This window comes from Gopherus flavomarginatus, chromosome 5 (assembly GCF_025201925.1).
Source record: "Gopherus flavomarginatus isolate rGopFla2 chromosome 5, rGopFla2.mat.asm, whole genome shotgun sequence".
Classification (NCBI taxonomy): domain Eukaryota; kingdom Metazoa; phylum Chordata; order Testudines; family Testudinidae; genus Gopherus; species Gopherus flavomarginatus.
In genome coordinates this window covers 121,798,069-121,812,775 of record NC_066621.1, presented here as the reverse complement: position 1 = coordinate 121,812,775, position 14,707 = coordinate 121,798,069, and the positions used below count along the sequence as shown (strand labels likewise).

Below are 14,707 nucleotides of genomic sequence, written 5' to 3'. Positions count from 1 at the left end.
CAGACCCCTGAACCTGCATGAGGTCCATTGATTTCAAGATACAGTCCCTCCTACAAACGCTATCCACGGCCTTCAAAACCTCCATCTACAGTGCACGACTTTCATCTTCATGTATTAATGGGGCAGTGGATAGGAAGAGTTATAAAATGATTTAGGATATGCTCTGTTAGTAGACATATGGGTGGCTTTCCAAGAGGATGACAGAGAAAGAATATGTACGGTGAACAGGAGATATTACTATTGAGTGCTGGGGTTGGGCATATTCATATAGTCTTGTTTCCACACCACACAGCAGAAATGCCTGATGGCCCTGGAGAATGTCCCCAGCCTCTCTCCAGCTAGTTGCTTCTTGACAAACCATTTGTGGTTCCCCCATTGGAGAGTTTCAGACAGTGATCCACAGGGAGCTTGGCAAATTTGGCAACTTTGCCAGCAACAAAACAGATAGCTACACTGCTCACAGCTCTTCTACTCCCTCTGTCCTGTTAAGTTTGTCAGAGAAAGACTGGGATGTGATATGAGTGTGAAGTCATGCTGCTTTCAATCAATGGTAAAAAAGAGACTGTATGGTAAAAATCCATGTAGATTATTTGTGTGTAGATGAGAGAAATAAGTGAAAACCTTGCGTTCAGTTGTTCCAGTCATCTCTTAGACCATGGAAATGAATAAGTTTAGCTAAAATAGTACCTATTCCTTTGTCCTTGGAAATTTTGTCAGACCTGTCAAATGTTGGTTCCAGTATGCAGTTATTGTTCACATCTTTAACAAGTTTGCCTTCTCTTTACCTATCTGGAACCTTAAAGATGGTTTAGAAGAATTCTTTTCTAGGTTAGAAATATATAAATGGGTCCTATGGTAACTGTTTTTTACATTAAGTTTTCTTTTTAAAGTTTGTTTTCATAGTCTTTCACTTGTTCGTTCACTTTAAGCACCATATTCTAGAGGAATCAGTAACACCTTCTTTCTTTTTTTCTTGATATTGAAGCAAATTATATCTCCAGAGCCCTTAAAGAACCCTCTTGTCTCATTCTAAAGTTCATGTAAGAGGTCAATAGTAGGTACTTTTTTCTTAAATTCAGCTAAGGCCATTCATTGGATTACAGCATTAACATCCATAATGGTAAATTGTAATAACTTCAGTCAAATAAGATGCTCAATTATATATTATGATGCATCTGTTGGTGTTATGGAGGCACTGATTACAAATTCAGTTGAGGTTCACTTCCATTTTGCACTTAATACAAAGGTTGAATTCCCTGCTTTGTGAGTGGCAAAATAAGTACATCTCCCTCAAACTTAAAGCACTTACTCTGAATAAATTCACTAACTACTTTCGATTAAAATTAAAGTGGGTCTTTTAAGCTGTACAAAGAGGGAAAATCATCTCCTTATATTAAAATTTGAAGTTGAGAATGAGCAGGAAAAGCAAGTAAACTCTTAAGAAACAAAGATCCTATTTGCAGACTTATGTCTCTGATTTAAAAAAAAATCCTAAAAACCACTGAGAGAAAAATACAGAAAATTTGACAAGTATTGAGAACTACTTCTTGCTAAAATGAGTTTATAAATTTTCCATTTCTTCATTTTATTCTTTGTCTCAGATTATGATTTGGAATTTTTTATTTGTCTTTTTTGTCAAACTTAGCACAGAACTTTGCATCCATCTTCCTCCAGGTGATCTCAGTTGTTTCCCCTACCTGTTCCCGAATAGAATACCTCTAGAATTAAGAAATGCAGCCTATATTTAAAGGACAAACGCTTTAATTTTCAAAAGCACTTTGAGAATAATAGGAAGCAAAATTCATTAGGATTATCTGTAGACCGCAGGATCTCAGTTAAATGTATTTTCATAGAATGTAAATAATAATAAATGTATTTTCATCGTCAAAAAAGAATTAGATAAATTCATGTAAGATAGGTCCATCAGTGGCTATTAGCCAGGATGCGCAAGGATGGTGTCCCTAGCCTCTGTTCATGAGAAGCTGGGAATGGGCGACAGGGGATGGATCACTTGATGATTACCTTTTCATTCCAAGTGGGGCAGCCTAAATTGACCACGGTCGGAAGATAGGATACTGGACTAGATGGACCTTTGGTCTGACCCAGTATGGCTGTTCTTATGTTCTTAAGTTGTTAAAAACTTTTTCTTTCCCATTTTGAATCTAGCATGCAGTTGTAGCATGTGTTTTATGGCAAAAAAAAAAAAGCAATTATTAATTTTTCATAGTATCTGCTTTCTTTTTTTTTTTTGGTGGTGTATGTTTGACTTTGATGTCTGACAAAAACTGAATTGGAAATCTATACTTTATCCTTGGACTGAGGCTGCTGCACACAAAGCTTTTTTTTTAAAAAAAATCTTATATATAAATTCACCTTTTTTCATCTCAAAACAGTGTGTTGTCCTGCTTTAAAAAAATATCTGCTAGGGATGTTGAGATAAATCAGAACTTCTTTTCTGTTGTCAGTTTTGGGAAAACTAAGGCAAATTCTAGACAGGACATAAATACCACTTGGCTCAGCATGCCTATCCTCTTAGAAATTGATCTTGACTCCATGACACCGGGCTCTTCATTCTCCATCCCTCCATAAGTGTCCAGCTGATTTAACATCTTATTCTGTGCTTTTATTGGCTTTTCAGTGAAATGAGTCTGCCTGAATTCCCTGTTTACTGTTAGCTTGGTAATTTTAGGGTGCATTTCCCTCTTTCTCTTATTTTTTTTTTAATATTTCTACCAGGATACCTTGCAATTTTCTGTTCTATGCAAATAAATTCAGTTTCAGTACGTTAATTATCTCAGACGTGAATAATAGAAATTAGAGATGTAAAAGAGATTTATCAGCAGCTCAGATCTAGTCCATCTGGGTTTCCAGGTGTGCTGTTCCGTAGGTAGGCTATTCCCTACCTGTCCTGGCTGGCACCGCACTGTGCTCCGGAAACGGCCAGCAGGTCCAACTCCTAGGCGAGGGGTCCATGGGGCTCTGCACACTGCCCCCACCCCAGCACTTTCATTGGATGGGAACCGGCCAATGGGAGCTGGAGGGGAGGTGGTGCCTGTGGGCAAGAGCAGCCTGTGGAGCCTCCTGGCCCCCCTGCCTAGGACCCGGACCTGCTGGCTGTTTCCGGGGTGTGTACAGCTCAGTGTGGTGCCAGTACAGGCAGGCAGCCTGGCTTAATCCCCCCACCACCACCACTGCACCCATCCCTTAGCTCCCCCAAACCTGGAGCAACCTGCTGCACCCCAAATGTTTCATGCCTGTCTGTAACTCAGAGTCTGTACCAACACCCCAGAGCCCTCACCCCCTCTGCACCCTAGCCCCGTGTCCCAGCCCAGAGCCCTTTCCCACAGCCTGAACCCCTCAGCCCCACAACCCCAACCTGGAGCTGCCTCATGCACTCCAAACCCCTCATCCCTGGCCCCAACCCAGAACCCTCATACCCCAACTCACAGCTCCCTCCCGCACTCCAAATCCGTCAGCCACACACCCCAGCCTCGAGGCCCTCCTGCAGCCCAAACCCCATGTCCCCAACACCACCCCAGAGCCTGCACCCCAACTTCTTGCCCCAGCCCGGAGTCCCCTCCTGCACCCTGAATCCCTCATTTCTGGCCCCACCTTGGAGCCCGCACCTTCAGTTAGAGCCCTCACCCCCTCTGCGTCGCAGCCCCCTCCCCCAGACCAGTGAAAGCGAATGAGGGTGTGGGAGAGCAAGCTACCGAGGGAAGGGGAGTGTAGTGGGCTGGGCCTCGGGGCAGGGGCGGGGCTTGGGTGTTCAGTTTTGTGCGACTAGAAAGTTGGCAACCCTAAATCCATCCCCTCTCCTTACTAGGGAATAGCAGCCTTCCAATGGAAATACCATTAGGACCAAGACTGTTAAAACATATTAACCAGTGACTGACTTGTTATTAATAGGTTGTAATATTAACATAACACCCAGAAGCTTCATGGGACACAGTTGCACTGGATGTTAAACTCATAGGGAGTGAAACACATATTCTGCTGAACAGTACATTAACAATATTACTTATGGTCTGAAGCACACCTTTTTATAGTTGTACCTATATCTTTTTTACTGCAATTTTACAGTATGCAGATGGTTTCATATATTTTGTGCATTGCATTATATACACTTTGAGTTTGACCCCAGATTTATTTTTAAAAATTGGGCAACTTTAAATATCTTTTTCACTTCCCTGGTTACTTAAAATGCCTAAATTCTGTTGAATGTGGTTGTACTGTTCCTCTTCATTTGCTTTGTCACAGATTGGGAAATAAACAGTGAATTTACATATCTTACATTTGACTTTTTTATTCCAATTACTGTGGCATGAACAGGAGCAGTTCAAACTAACATTCACCTCATTTTATCTGTTGTTTCTAAGAGGAGAGTTATGGTTTGCACTGAACTACCCATTTTTCTGTTTAGGGATTGAGGGTCAGGGCTGAGTTTCTTCAAGTATTGAATTTCTTTTGCGTAGTTTGTCTTCCTATGGCTGGAGTAATCAGTGAGGGTGGCACAGAGAGAAACTAAGTTTTGTGATGCTTAATATTTTGGCTAATTGAGTAAGGGAAAAAATAAAATAAAATTAGTTTTTCTAGTATCTATCTTTTTCTGGCCTGGCTATTTGTAGATACAAACTGAACAAGTTAGTAAAGGTAAAATAAACACATGCTGATTCTCAGAGACCGTTTTGCCAGGCTGGGATTGTGGTATTGACCCATTGTCTCCACACACACAGTGAATGCTATTTTAGCTGCCTGAAGTGGTTTCCTTGTGTAATATACTAATATCTTTTTGTGTACAACTGAGCATACAATTAATTCCCGTTCCAAGCCACTTTTATGGGGCATTGGCAGGAGAACTACCACTTAACCAAACATGTACAGCTTTTTTGTCTGGTGGGGCTTTTGTCCCATTGCATTAGGAAAAAGCAGAATATAATTTTACAGAAAGACTTGGTATGTTTTTAGTCTTCTATTCCAAATAAGTATATAAGACCAATTTTGAATTTATACTCAAAGTTCATCCTGTTAAAGTGTGATTGTCTTTAAAATAAATAAAAAATTCAATTAACCTTTGTAGAAATCTCATGCAAAAATATCACTGCAGATGATGGTTTCTTTGTGGTTATCAAAAAGTGAGGTCAAGTGACCTCTGTTAACCATAGAGCCTCTGGGGGAATTAGAATACTTATTTAAATCAATGGAGTGAAGTACGGAAATCAAGTGAGGATAGGAAAATCTTATGGTGATTCAAGCGAGTGTGACAGGCATGAGCCTTTGTTATTGTTCCGGGAAAGCCTTTTCCTTTATTTCTGCTCCTACAATTGTCTCTTGTGTTAGAGGTCTACTCAGGCCTAATCTTAATGCCCAACCCAAACCTGACTAGACCATAGCCAATCTGAGCCCAAGAGTGTCAAGTCATTGTAGTTGGGTCTCATTGGGTTCTGATTAAGTTACAGGGTCAGATGTAGAGCTGCAAGAGTTGGAGCCTGCAGAGCAACATGACCAGGATGCTGCAAACAGACCCTCGTACTTCTGCCTTTCACAAACTTGCCCTACTTGTGCTCCCCACCCTGCAGCCTCTCCAAAAAGTCTGGAGCTGCCCACATCCCAATAGGACTAGACCCACAGCCGGGCCAGCCAGGTGGCAGGCAGCCTCATTGCCCTATGGTCAAAGGCCAGTCTTCCTCCTCCTTCCCCTCCACTACCACCTCCCACCCGGCCTTATTGCAGGGCTGTGGGTGTGGTTGGTGCAGGCCCAGCAGGGCGAAGCATCACAGGGTCATGTCGACCCGCAGAGCCTCTGATCACCTTTTTGGATTTCATGAAGTGCTTAACTTAGGGCACCTTTTGCACGGGCACCACACTAGGTGGAGTACAAGAAAGAGGGTGCCTGATGCAGTATCCCAGCTGGCTGCACCATTCTGCTTGTAACTGAGCCATACTGTGTGTGTGTCTGAAGGCAGGAAACAGTTGGTATGAGCGCAGCTTCTCCAGTGACCCAGCCTCCACAGCCACCGACCCAGGAAATAATGGACTATTTATCGCTGCCCCAGTCTCTTTGCCTGTGACCGACCCCATTCCCACCACCACTTAATTTTAAAGCTTGACCTGAACATGTCGAGACATTTTCATGCCTGATCTGAACCCGATGCTTGTAGTTGGGTCCTGCTGTGTGCCTGCCCGGGCTGTAACAAAGCTCTGCTGCTATTTTATGGCCTCTTGGTTTCCAAGAAGTGGGGAGAGATTGATGAGCTCTTTTCTCTCTGCCTTAAATAGAAAAATCAGTGTTGGGGAAAAATCAGTGTTGAGTAGTAACTCCTAAGCATTACCATTCTTAATTTTATCTGGATATCCAATTGTAGATTTTTCTTGCCTTCTCCTTTCTTCACATGGTCACTTTAAAGGCCTTGCATCAGCTTTACACCTATAGATTTCTGCACAGCCTGGGAGATAAAACTCTTCAACTCTGGCATGTGCAGATCCTTCTCATTGCAGAGGCAATTGTAGGCTCCAAGGCAAATGTCCCTGTCTTCCTGTAAAGGACTTCTTGGGTACAGTGCTGCCACTGGTCAATTATCTACTTGAGTTAATATTCACTTGTAAGAATATTAATATTCTTACAAGTGAATAATAACTCAATATTAATTGATATTCACTAGTAAGATTCACTTGAATTAACGTATTATCTATGTAAAATTCTGTCACCTTAATTAGATAATGTATTTTTGTTTCCTAACTCATAAGTGGCTTTGGTGCCATTATAATGACTACTATGTTCCACCCCAGAGATAACTGCATCTTGGTGGTCAATGTAGTATATAATTTTTTACACACAGAGACAAAAACTAGGCTAAAAGAACATTATTACAGTTGGAAAGTAAATCATTCAAAAGTTAGGAAATGGCAGAATCAAGGTTGTCATTGCAATCTTAATTCAACACTTTTTGCATGTACATTATGATACAGTCTGCTTCTGTACTGACTCCAGTTTCTGCCATGATACATGATACTGACCATGAGGCCTTTCCCAGCACCATCTTAAGACACTATACCACCAATGTCTCATGAATACTTCACAGTATTATCATACCTATCTTGATACTAATGTTGACCTCTTCACAATGGGTTTGAGTTTGATCAGGTTGTGTAGTAGACTTATCAGACTTTGCACTCTTGATGCCTGATTCTGGTAACTCCTTGCAATCTGGCTTGATGTCTTTCAACAGTTCACCATCCCCTCCCTGACACAGATGGCCTAGCAGATCGTCCAGACTGCCTCCAGAAAGGGCGTATCAGTCCCAAAAGCAGGACAGATCATACAGGACAGATTCATGTTACTTTCTGATTCCCAAATTAAAAGATATGATACTGGTTTTAGAGTTTTGAGATCTTATCAAGTCCATCATATACATACGGTTTTGCATGGTCTGTCTAGCATTGATTATTTCTTTCCTAGATCACAAGAACAGTTTTGCTGCTCTCAATTTGCAGCATGCTTACTTCCGTGTAGCAGTTTTGCCAAGTCACAGAAGTTTTTAACGTTTGTGGTAGCAGGACAACATTATCAGTACAAAATAATTTCCTTTGGCCTGTTGTCAGCCCTGCAGGTATTCACGAAGTGCACAACAGTGGTGGTGGCCTACCTGAGAAGGAAGGAAATTCATGTCGTCTTACCTAGATGATTGGCTAGTTTGAGGAAGAACTGAACAACAGATTCTTCACAACATCCAGTACATTCTTCATCTCTTGGATCATCTGGGACTCAAAATGAACAAAGGAAAATCTGTATTAATTCAAATGCAGAAGATCAGGTTCACTGGGGCTCTACTTGATTCCATGAATTAGACTGCCTATCTCCCTTATGTGAGATTTCAGACTATTCTCCATCTGTGTGTGTCTATCAAATGATACCACCACCACAGTTTGGTCCTATCTAAAATTAGTAGGCCACATGGCATCGTGTAATTACATGACTCAACATATCAGGCTTCCTTTGTGCGTCCTTTGTGCATCAGGGTGCCTGAAGTCAGTCTATCAAATGATCAGACCTCCCTTAGACAAGTTGGTCTACATGCCTGCTATAGTTCTAGCATCTTTCGAATGGTGGATGGACCAGAATAACATGTGCAGAGTGCTCCATTTTCTTGTCCCTTTCCATCCAAGATGGTTATCACTGATGGTCCATTGTAGGGTGGGTGGCTCATGGGAGGGTTCATGCATAACTTTCAGTTATGGACAGAACAAGAAATGTTCCTTTAAATCATTGTCATCAAACTTTGTGCAATTCACAAGGCCTGTTATTCTTTTCTCCTCACATCAAGAGACTGTAGGTTCAGATGCCGACTAACAATACAATGACAATATACGGCCTAAACAGACAGATGGGGCACGATCCAATCAGCTTGTTAAGGTCTGATGAAACTCTGGACCTTTTGTATCCAGGAGGGCATTACTCTTATCGCCTTCCCGTTACTGGGCTTCTTAGAACCTGTTGACCAGTCATCTCATCAGGAGATTTTCCTAGAACCCTAAGTGGACTCTGAAGAGTAGTATGCTCTGGGTTATACCTTCAGTTAATGTATATGCAACAAATGACAACAGGAAATGTCAGTTCTGCTCTCAAGTAGGTCACAGCCCAGGCTTGTTGACCAAACAAAGCCTCATGTATGCCTTTCCTTCATCTCCCTTATTCAACAAGTAATCCTCAAGTTGAAGCAAGACCATACCAAAATTATGGCTCCAGTATGGTTGAGAGAGTACTGTCCTCTCTGTTAGACCTCTATGAATATTGCCTCCACTCCCAGATTTACTGTCCCAATAGCCTGGTCAGCTGTTATATCCAGAGCAAACAACCTGCACCTAACAGCTTGCCTATTGGGTGGCCTGATGAAGCCAGAGAAGGTGTCAGGACAGTGGCCTGATGAAGCAGAGAAGGTATCAGGACAGCAGGACAAGAGCAGACGCAAGAACAACCACAGGGTGGAGGAGGAGGAGTAGTCCAGGAAGCTGGGGAGTATCCCAGACAAGGTAGTGATGTTTAGCAGACTGGAGTGACTGCCTTCATTAGGTGCCTATATACCTGCCTTGGGACGTCACTTGGTTAGAACCTTGCTTGTTCATTAGCTGGACCTTTGGACTCACAGGTAATTAGCTCAGATGACTCAGTCTCAGAACACTCAGGTTTAGGGATGACTCATTGCAGAAGGACTGCTCAGTGTCAGTTCAGAAGGTATTAATTAATAGGAGGAAGCAATCCACTAGATTTGCATATTTAACCTAGTAAAAACAGTTTTCAATCTGGTCCATTCTCCATAGTGTACCTCTAGCAAAAGCTAGGATTCAGGACATTTTAGAGCACCACCTTTAATCTTTGTGTCTTTCTTTAACTTCCCTGCTAGTACATTTAGCAGCAGTTTCAGCAATTCACCCAAAAGTCCAGGGAAGATTGTTGTTTTCCTAACCTGATTGTTTCCAGGTTTTTAAAAGGACTGTGTGGCTTTTTCCTTTTGGAGAGTGATGCATTGCCTCCTTGGGATGAGTAACGTTGTGTTAGCTTTATTAATGTTCATATGAACCAACGGCTACATGTTCTTTGTCTCACCTGTTAAAGAAGACATTTCTCATAGCAATCACATCTGCCAGAAGAGTGGGTGAGCTTCAAGCTCTCATGGCAGGACCAGCTTATCAGGTCTTTTTCAAAGGCAAACTCCCTCTGAGGCCACATCGAAAATTCCTGACTAAAGTGATATCTGCTTTTTATATGATGATATATTTACCCAAAACAAGACTCACATAATGTCAAAGAATGCCTACATACTTTAGATGCAAGATGAGCATTAACTTTGTATCAGGTCAGGACTAAAGCTTTCAGATTGTCATCTTGTGTATTTATTTCATATGCTGAGAGAAAGAAAGGACAAGCATCTATAGCCCAATTTCTAGATGGATTACTTCCTATACAACTACAGTTTATGGGATGACAATCATCCCTCCTCCACAAGGGCTGTTGGCTCATTCAATGAGAAATCAAGCTACTTCAGTGGTTTTCCTCAAGAATGTTTCCATAGTGGAAATTTGTAGGGCTGCCACCTGATCCTCTGTACGTACCTTCACTCATCATCATGCCATCGTGATTTCCTTGTGATCTGATGCAAACTTTGGGAAGTCAGTGTTGCAGTCACTCTTGCAGTAGAGTTCATTCCCACCATCTCCTTATCGTACTGCTAAGGAATCACCTGAGTGGATGCATGCACTACTTGAAGGAAACAAAAATGCTTGCTTACATGTATTGTACCTGTTGCTGTTGTACACATATTCCATGACCCATCCTTTATCCCCTCTGCTCTGGACTCCTTTTTGCCATGTTTCTGGTGGGAAGGAACTGATGGTGGTGGGATCAATGTAGCATTGGGAATAGCTACGAGAATGCACAGGTCTCATCCATTGTCCTGATGGGTACTGTTGTGAAAATGCTCCAGCATGCTAAGCACACACACACCTGTGTGGAATACACTTGTGCAACAGCATCTTGAAGAACAGCAGTTACAATACAGGTAAGTAATTTTTTCCCTCATTTTCTGGGTACCCATTTTAATATCCTGAGGTCTGATTTTCAGGAGTTCTGAGCACACAGCTGCATCTGAAGTCAATGGGAGCTGTGCTTTGAATGTATGAAGTGCTGTAACAATGCTACTTTAAAAAACTAGATTTGCTTGTCTCAAATTGGGCACTCTAAATTAGTGGATACTTTGACTTAACCTCTCTTTGATTCAGTTCCCTGTCTATGAAATAGATATAATACCACCCCAGCAGCTCGTAGGGATATTCTGAAAATAAATAAGTTAATGTCTGTGAAGCACTGAGATATTACTATGATGAGCACCATAGAAATTTCAGGGAGAAAATTAGTAAATTGGTATGCAGAACATTTTTTGAATAGTGTGCGGTAAATATCACTACACACTGAACAGTAAGCATAAAACTAAATATTGAGTAGCGGCTCATTAAAAAACGCTGATTTTTTTTTTTTTAAAAAAGCTCCAAAGGCAATCATTGCAATTACAAGCCAGTAAACCTAACTTCAGTACTAGGCAAATTGGTCAAAACTATAATAAGGAACAGAATTATCACAGATTAACATGATTGTAATGAGACCCCCAGAGTACAGCTTGGAGCTGTGAGACCACTGTGCCCCCTTAACTCTACAGCCAGGGCTGTCTCTCAGGATGCTTTGCTAGTGACAAGCTTTGCTAGTCTCTGTATGCTGATGGCTGAGTGATAACAGCACTGTTATCACTCAGCCATCAGCATACAGAGACACACCCAGCTAAATTGCATGAATGCTCTCTGATGAACCATACTCATGAACCATACTCAGGGAAACGCCAGCAAATCCCTCTAGCCCTCAGCCTTGCAGTCTAGAAATATACTGTTTTACACTGCTCAAGACCTTCTCTTGAACAGTGTAAGCTCATTAATTAGTTTGCCACTTCATCAAAGGATAGTGGACATGCATCAGCCTTTGTAATCTGAGCAGATTCCCCAAGCGCTTTCGACAAACTCACTGGTAAAGATAAAACATTAAAATAAGTTTGACTATAGAAAAGTAGATTTTAGTGATTGTAGGTTGTAGGCATAAAGGCCATAGAGAGTTACCTAAGAAATAAAAGTAAAATGCATTCTGAATCCTAAACTTTATCAGACTCAGTAAGATTCGAATCAAACACCTTTTCTCACTCCATGGGATGTTGCTGATGGGTTACAGTTCTTAATACACAGGCTGAATTCCCTTCTCAGCCTGGGACTAGGCTCCTCAGTTCAAATTCTTTGTCTTCCCAGGAGTCTTGTTGCCTTCAGAGTAGGTGGGGAAGGAGAGAGGTGGTCTCTTGATGCCACTGTCTCTTATTTTATAATCTCACTTCATGTCCCTGGAAAAATACTAGTCCAGACATGTCCTGGTGGGCCTTGCTGAGTCACAGAGTTGAGCAATCTCCATTATGCTTTGCTTGTGCAACTGTCTCTTATTGAATTGTAAATCTCTTGTTTACAGTTCACCTGCTGGTCAATGGCTGGTGATGGTTGTTTAATGCCCACCTGGGTAGGGGTCTCCTCCTTTGTTGCTAGCTGTGAACGTCTCCTAGCCTCACAAACATATTTCAATAATAACCATATAGCAAAATCTCATAACTTCATACACAATAATGATATACATACTTTGAGAGAACTATGAGTTTTAGCAGATAATGGCCTTTCATGTGATACCTTCAAGGCATGGTTTGTATGAAATATCACAGCGATATACAAATGATGAATATGGGGTTGCAGAGTACTACTTTGAGGTACAGTGCCTCACAATGATAGGGTCAGGAAGAGTCAATGTGGCTTTTGTAAAGGGAAATTATATCCCACCAATCTATTGGCATTTTTGAGGGCGTCAACAAGCTTGTGCACAAGGGTGATCCAACTGATATAACGTACTTGGACTTCCAGAAAGCCTTTGACAAGGTCACACACCAGAGGCTCTTAGATAAAGTAAGCAGTCCTGGCGTAAGAGGGAGCTAATTAAAAGATAAGAAATAAAGGGTAGGAATAAATGGTCAGTTTTCACAAGGATGTGTACTGGGACTTATTCATAAATGATCTTGAAAATGGGGTAAACAGTGAGGTGGCAAAGTTTGCTGGCAATTTTAAATTAGTCAAGGCAGTTAAATCCAAAGCTGACTACAAAGAGTTCCAAAGGAATCTCACATAACTGGGTGACTAGGCAATGGCAGATTAAATTCATTGTTGATAATGTAAAGTAATGAAACTTTAAAAAATAATCCCAACTATACAAAGTGATGAATTCTAAAGAAAGATAGATCTTGGAGTCATCATGGATAGTTTTCTGACATCATCTGCTCAGTATGCAGCTATAGTCAAAACCCCGAACAGAATGTTGGAAGCATTAGGAAAGGGATAGATAATAAAACAGAAAATATCATATTGCTACTCTATAAATCCATGTACACCTATGCATGAAATACTGCATGCAATTCTGGTCGTCCCATCTCCAGAAAGATATATTAGAATGGGAGAAGGTACAGAGAAGGGCAACATAAATGATTGTAAGTATGAAATAACTGCCATATGAGCAGAGATTAAAAAGACTGGGACTGTTCATCTAAGAAAAGAAAGAAATAAGGATGGATACGATAGAAGTCTGTAAAATCATGAATGGTGTGGGAAATGTGAATGAGGAAATGTTATTTACCCCTTCACATAACACAGGAGCTAGAGGTCACCCAATGAAATTAATAGGCAGCAGGTTTAAAACAAACATAAGGAAGTACTTCTTCACAAAAACCATAGTCAACCTATGAAAGTAATTTCTGGGGCTTTTGGGAAGGCCAAAAGTATAACTGGGTTCAAAAAAGAATTAGATAAGTTTCTGGAGGATAGGTCCATCAATGACTAAGGGCTAAGTTGTGCAGTGATGCAAACCCGTGCTCTGGGTGTCCCTAAATTTCTGACTGCCAGGAGCTGGGAGTGGACAGCAGAGGATGGATCACTTGATCATTGCCCTCTTCTGTTCATTCCTTCAGAAGCATCTGGCACTAATCGCTGTTGGAAGATAGGATATTTCACTAGTTGGACCATTGGTCTGACCCCATATTGCTATTGTTATGTTCTTATGTTTTTAAGAAATACTTTTTTTTAAGTTTTATGTTGTGACAAGTGGACTCCATTCTTGAAGAAATGATGTACAAGTTAACCAGAAATTCAAGAGGCCTAGACTTTAACAAGAGACGTTCAAGGCACCATTGTGGAAAACCTCTTCCAGGAATAATTCCAGATACGGTATCCTAACCAGTAGAGCTAGAGTCAGAATGACTAAAAATGGCTTACCTTGGAGAAAGAGAGAGATGTAAAAATTGAAAGAATACACTAAGAAACAGCAGAATAGTATGGGGCTATTGCTAGTCCAGTGCTCCCTTTAGAAGATTCTGTCTCTCCAAAAGAGACAGCTTCTGAAGGCATCCAGAAACTGCTGAAAATAGGTGTAAACCTTACCAGATAGAGTTAGAAAGGAGGTCACTGGGGGAGACAGAAGATGCCAGAAGGAGGAGCAATGCTAATGCAAAAATGTGAAGATGATCAAGGCCAGAGCCATGTCAAAGTGCCAAAGGAAAGTTATTTAAGACCAGAGTTTCCAATATTCAGAGAGTTCCTTCTGACAAAGTTATCTGTTTTTAAAAAAAAAAAGATATATATAGGCATACTTGACAAAGTTTGAGACAGCAGGGATAGCCTGCCAGTTGTTTGAGGTTCAGTTGATGATCCAGCTGTATGCTACATGTTGGGGAAGGCACAAAAGGCCAACGGTAGCCTGACTATACAGCCGGCAGAGAATTTCTTTTGAGGAAAGGAAGTAATCTTGTATCAATACAACATTAAAAAAAGACATATTTTGTAGATGGTTCCAAGTATATTGCTACTAGCAGGCAAATGGACCTTGAGAAGTCTAGACACATCTTCCTGAAGTAATAAATGGATGCAGCGTACAAACAAAGCACTGCCACAGTTTGTTTTGAATCTCTTTATGGTAGCACATTGAGCTGCTACTTGGACATCTCAGACCATCATTGTCATTGCTCTTACTGAATCTGGGCAGCAGTAGTAAATTGGTTGTGATTTTTAACTCGTGAAAGCCAAGAACTTTGTA

The 14,707-nt window shown here is 41.2% G+C and overlaps 1 protein-coding gene across 4 annotated transcripts in view; it reads left to right on the top strand.

The window, feature by feature from the left end:
• CEP128 (centrosomal protein 128) overlaps window positions 1-14,707 on the top strand; it is a 418,732-nt gene that overhangs the window by 187,766 nt on the left and 216,259 nt on the right. The window lies entirely within an intron of this gene.